This window comes from Balaenoptera ricei, chromosome 5 (genome assembly GCF_028023285.1).
Source record: "Balaenoptera ricei isolate mBalRic1 chromosome 5, mBalRic1.hap2, whole genome shotgun sequence".
In the NCBI taxonomy this organism is placed as follows: Eukaryota; Metazoa; Chordata; class Mammalia; order Artiodactyla; family Balaenopteridae; genus Balaenoptera; species Balaenoptera ricei.
Genome location: NC_082643.1, coordinates 38581042 through 38586885, shown reverse-complemented (window position 1 = coordinate 38586885; position 5844 = coordinate 38581042).

Below are 5844 nucleotides of genomic sequence, written 5' to 3'. Positions count from 1 at the left end.
AGACTAAACCATATGCTACTAAAAGGCCAAGAGATCACTGAAGAAATCAACAAAGAAATAAAAAAATACCTGCAGAAAAATGATAATGAAAACACAATGACCCAAAACATAGAATGAAGCAAAAGCAGTTCTAAGAGGGAAGTTTATAGCAATATAATCCTACACGAATAAACAAGAAAAATCTCAAATATACAACCTAACCTTACACCTAAAGCAACTAGAGAAAGAACAAACAAAATCCAAAGTAGGTAGAAGGAAAGAAATCATAAAATTCAGAGCAGAAATAAATTAAATAGAAACAAAGAAAACAAGAGCAAAAATCAATGAAACTAAAAGCTGCTTCTTTGAGAAGGTAAACAAAATTGATAAACATTTAGCCAGACTCATCAAGAAAAATAGGAGAGGAATCAAATCAATAAAATTAGAAAAAAAAAAAAGGAGAAGTTAACACTGACACTGCAGAAATACAAAGGGTCATGAGAGACTATTACAAGCAACTATATGCCAATAAAATGGACAACCTGGAAGAAATGGACAAACTTTAGAAAGCTACAACCTTCCAAGACTGAACCAGGAAGAAATAGAAAATATGAACAGACGAATCACAAGTAATGAAATTGAAACTGTGATTAAAAACCTTCCAACAAACAAAAGTCCAGGACCAGATGGCCTCACAGGTGAATTCTATCAAACATTTAGAGAGGAGTTAACACCTATTCTTCTCAAACTCATCCAAAATTTTGCAGAGGAAGGAACACTCCCAAACTCATTCTGTGAGGTCACCATCATCCTGATACCAAAACCAGACAAAGATATTACATAAAAAAGAAAATTACACACCAATATCACTGATGAACATAGATGTAAAAATTCTCAACAAAATACTAGCAAACTGAATCCAACAACACTGTAAAAGGATTATAAACAATGATCAAGTGGGATTTCTCCCAGTGATGCAAGGATTCTTCAATATACACAAATCAATCAAGTGAAACACCATATTAATAAATTGAAGAATAACAACCATATGATCATCACAACAGATGCAGCAAAAGCTTTTGACAAAATTCAACACGAATTTTTGTTGAAAACTTTCCAGAAAGCAGACATAGAGGGAACCTACCTCAACATAATAAAAGCCATATATGACAAATCCACAGCAAACATCATTCTCAATGGTGAAAAACTGAAAGCATTTCCTCTAACATCAGGAACAACAGAAGGATGTCCACTTTCACCATTTTTATTCAACATAGTTTTGGAAGTACTAGCCATAGCAAACAGAGAAGAAAAAGAAATAAAAGGAATCCAAATTGGAAAAGAAGAAATAAAACTGTCACTGTTTGCAGATGACATTATACTATACATAAAAAATCCTAAAGATGCTACCGGAAAACTACTAGAGCTCATCAATGAATTTGGCAAAGTTGTAGGATAGAAAATTAATACACAGAAATCTCTTGCATACCTATACACTAACAAGGAAAGATCAGAAAGAGAAATTAAGAAAACAATCCCATTTACCATTGCAACAAAAAGAATAAAATACCTAGGGATAGACCTACATAAGGAGCCAAAAGACGTGTATGCAGAAAACTATCACATACTGATGAAAGAAGTCAAAGATGGCACAAACAGATGGAGAAATATACCATGTTCTTGGATTGGAAGAATCAATATTGTGAAAATGACTATACTACCCAAAGCAATCTACAGATTCAATGAAATCCTTATCAAGTTACCAATGGCATTTTTCACAGCATTAGAACAAAAATATTTTACAATTTGTATGGAAACACAAAAGACCTCAAATAGCAAAAGCAATCTTGAGAAAAAAATGGAGTTGGAGGAATCAGGCTCCCCAACATTAGACTATATTATAGGCCTACAGCAATCAAGACAGAATGGTACTGGCATGAAAACAGAAATATAGATCAATGGAATAGGGTAGAAAGCCCAGAAATAAACCCATGCCACTATGGTCACCTAATCTATGGCAAAGGAGGCCAGAATACACAATGGAGCAAAGGCAGCCTCTTCAATAAGTGGTGCTGGGAAAATTAGACAGCTACATGTAAAAGAATGAAATTAGAACACTCCCTAACACCATACAGAAAAATAAACTCAAAATGGATTAAAGATCTAAATGTAAGGCCAGACACTATAAAACTCAGAGGAAAACAGGCAGAACACTCTATGACATAAATTACAGCAAGATCTATTTTGACCCACCTCCTAGAGTAATGGAAATAAAAACAAAAATAAACAAATGGGGCCTAATGAAATTTAAAAGTTTTTGCACAGCAAAGGAAGCCATGAACAAGATGAAAAGACAACCCTCAGAAAGGGAGAAAATATTTGCAAATGAAGCAACTGACAAAGGGTGAATTTCCAAAATATACAAACAGCTCATTTAGCTCAATATCCAAAAAAACATACAACCGAATCAAAAACTGCACAGAAGACCTAAATAGACATTTCTCCAAAGAAGACATACAGATGGCTAACAAACACATGAAAAAAATGTTCAACATCACTAATTATTACAGAAATGGAAATCAAAACTACAGTGAGATATCACCTCATACCAATGAGAATGGCCGTCATCACATAATCTACAAACAATAAATGCTGGAGTGTGTGTGGAGAAAATGTTGCAATGTTGGTGGGAATGTAAATTGATACAACCACTGTGGAGAACAATATGGAGGTTCCTTAAAAAATTAAAAATAAGAGTACCATGTGACCCAGCAATCCAACTACTGAGCATATACTCAGAGAAAGCCATAATTCATAAAGACACATGCACCCCAATGTTCATTGCAGCACTATTTACAATAGCCAGGACATGGAAAAAACCTAAATATCCATAAACAGAAGAATGGATAAAGAAGATGTGGTACATATATACAATTTAATATTACTCAGCCATAAAAAGGAATGAAATTGGGTCATTTGTAGAGATGTGGATGGACCTAGAGACTGTCATACAGAGAGAAGTAAGTCAGAAAGAGAAAAATAAATATCATACATTAAAGCATACATGTGGAATCTAAAAATTTGGTATAGACGATCTTATTTAGAATGCATAAATAGAGACACAGACGTAGAGAACAAACATATAGATACCAAGGGTGAAGGGAGGGGTGAAATGAATTGGGAGATTGGGATTGACATATATACACTACTGATACTATGTATAAAACAGATAACTAATGAGAACCTACTGTATAGCACAGGCAACTCTACTCAATGCTCTGTTGTGACCTAAATGGGAAGGAAATCCAACAAAGAGGAGACATATGTATACGTACAGCTGATTCACTTTGGTATACACTAGAAACTAACACAATATTGTAAGGCAACTCTATTCCAATATAAATTTTAGAAAAATGTTGAGACAGCAGAGGAATATATCTCAGATGAAGGAACAAGATAAAATCCCAGAACAACTAAGCAAAACTGAGATGGCCAATCTACAAGAAAAATAATTTGGAGTAATGGTAGTGAAGATGATCCAAGATCTTGGAAAAAGAATGGAGGCACAGACTGAGAAGATACAAGAAATGTTTAACAAAGACCTAGGAGAACTAAAAAACAAACAGAGATGAACAATACAATAACTGAAATGAAAAATACACTAGAAGGATTCAATAGCACAATAACTGAGGCAGAAGAATGCATAAATGACCTGGAATACAGAATGGTGGAAATCAGTGCTGCAGAACAGAATGAAGAAAAAAGAATGAAATGATATGAAGACCATCTAAGAGACCTCTGGGACAACATTAAATGCACCAACATTTGCGTTATAGGGATCCCTAAAGGAGAAGAGAAAGAGAAAGGACCTGACAAAATATTTGAAGAGATTATAGTTGAAAACTTCCCTAACATGGGAATGGAAAGAGTCACCCAAGTCCAGGAAGCACAGAGAGTCCAAACAGGATAAACCCAAGGAGGAACACTTTTAGACACATAGTAATCAAACTGTCAAAAATTAAAGACAAAGAAAAAATATTAAAAGGAACAAGGAAAAAGTAACAAATAACATACAAGGGAATCCCCATGAGGTTATCAGCTGATTTCTCAGCAGACACTCTGCAGGCCAGAAGGGAGTGGCATGATACATTTACAGTGGTGAAAGGGAAGAACCTACAACCAAGACTCTCATTCAGATTTGATGGAGAAATTAAAAGCTTTACAGACAAGCAAAAGCTAAGAGAATTCATCACCACCAGACCAGCTTTGCAAAAAATGTAAAGGAACTTCTCTAAAGCAAAAAGAAAAGGCCACTACTAGAAATAAGAAAATTAGGAATGGAAAAGCTCACCAGTAAAGGCAAACATAAAGTGAAGGTAGGAAATCATCTGCACACAAATATATCCAAAACAACACTTGTGAGAAGGGGAGAGCAAAAATACAGGATATTGGGAAAGCATTTGAAATTAAAAGACCAGCAACTTAAAATGATCTAGTTTATATATAGACTGCTATATCAAAGCCTCATGGTAACCACAAACCAAAAATCTACAGTAGATACACACACAAAAAAGAAAAAGGAATCCAACACAACACTAACTTTAGCCATCAAATCACAAGAGAAGAGAACAAAAGAGGAAGGGAAGAAAAAAGACCTACAAAACCAAATCCAAAACAATTAACAAAATGGCAATAAGAGCATACATATCGATAATTATCTTAAATGTAAATGGATTAAATGCTCCAACCGAAAGACACAGACTGTCTGAATGAATACAAAAACAAGACCTGTACATATGCTCTCTACAAGAGACCCACTTCAGATGTAGGGACACATACAGACTGAAATTGAGGGGATGGAAAAAGATATTCCATGCAAATAGAGGTCAAAAGAAAGCTGGAGTAGCAATACTCATATCAGGCAAAATAGACTTTAAAATAAAGACTATTACAAGAGACAAAGAAGGATACTACATAATGATCAAGGGGTCAATGCAAGAAGAAGATATAACAATTGTAAATATTTATGCACCCAACATAGGAGCACCTCAATACATAAGGCAAATGCTAATAGCCATAAATGGAGAAATTGACAGTAACACAATAATAGTGGGGGACTTTAACACTTCACATTCATCAATGGACTGATCATCGAGACAGAAAATCAATAAGGAAACACAGGCCTTAAATGACACATTAGACCAAATGGACTTAACTGATATTTATAGAGCATTCTATCCAAAAGCAGCAGAATACACATTCTTCTTAAGTGCACATGGAACATTCTCTAGGATTGACCACCTGCTGGGCTGCAAAGTGAGCCTTGGTAAATTTAAGAAAATAGAAATCACATCAAACATCTTTTCAAAGCACAACACTATGAGATTAGAAATAAATTACAAGGAAAAAATTGTAAAAAGACTAACATGTGGAGGCTAAACAATATGCTACTAAATAACCAGTGGATCACTGAAGAAATCAAAGAAGAAACCAAAAAATACCTAGAGACAAATGAAAACCAAAGCATGATGATCCAAAACCTATGGGACACTGCAAAAGCTGTTCTAAGAGGGAAGTTTATAGAAATACAAATTTCAGGAAACAAGAAAAATCACAAATAAACAGCCTAACCTTACACCTAAAGCAACTAGAGAAAGAAGAACAAACAAAACCCCAGCTTAGCAGAAGGAAAGAAATCATAAAGATCAGAGTAGAAATAAATGAAATAGAGATGAAGAATAGCAAAGATCAATGAAACTAAAAGCTGGTTCTTCGAGAAGATAAAGAAAACTAATAAACCTTTAGCCAGACTCATCAAGAAAAAAAGGAAGAGGACTCAAGTAAATAAAATTGGTAATTTGGGCC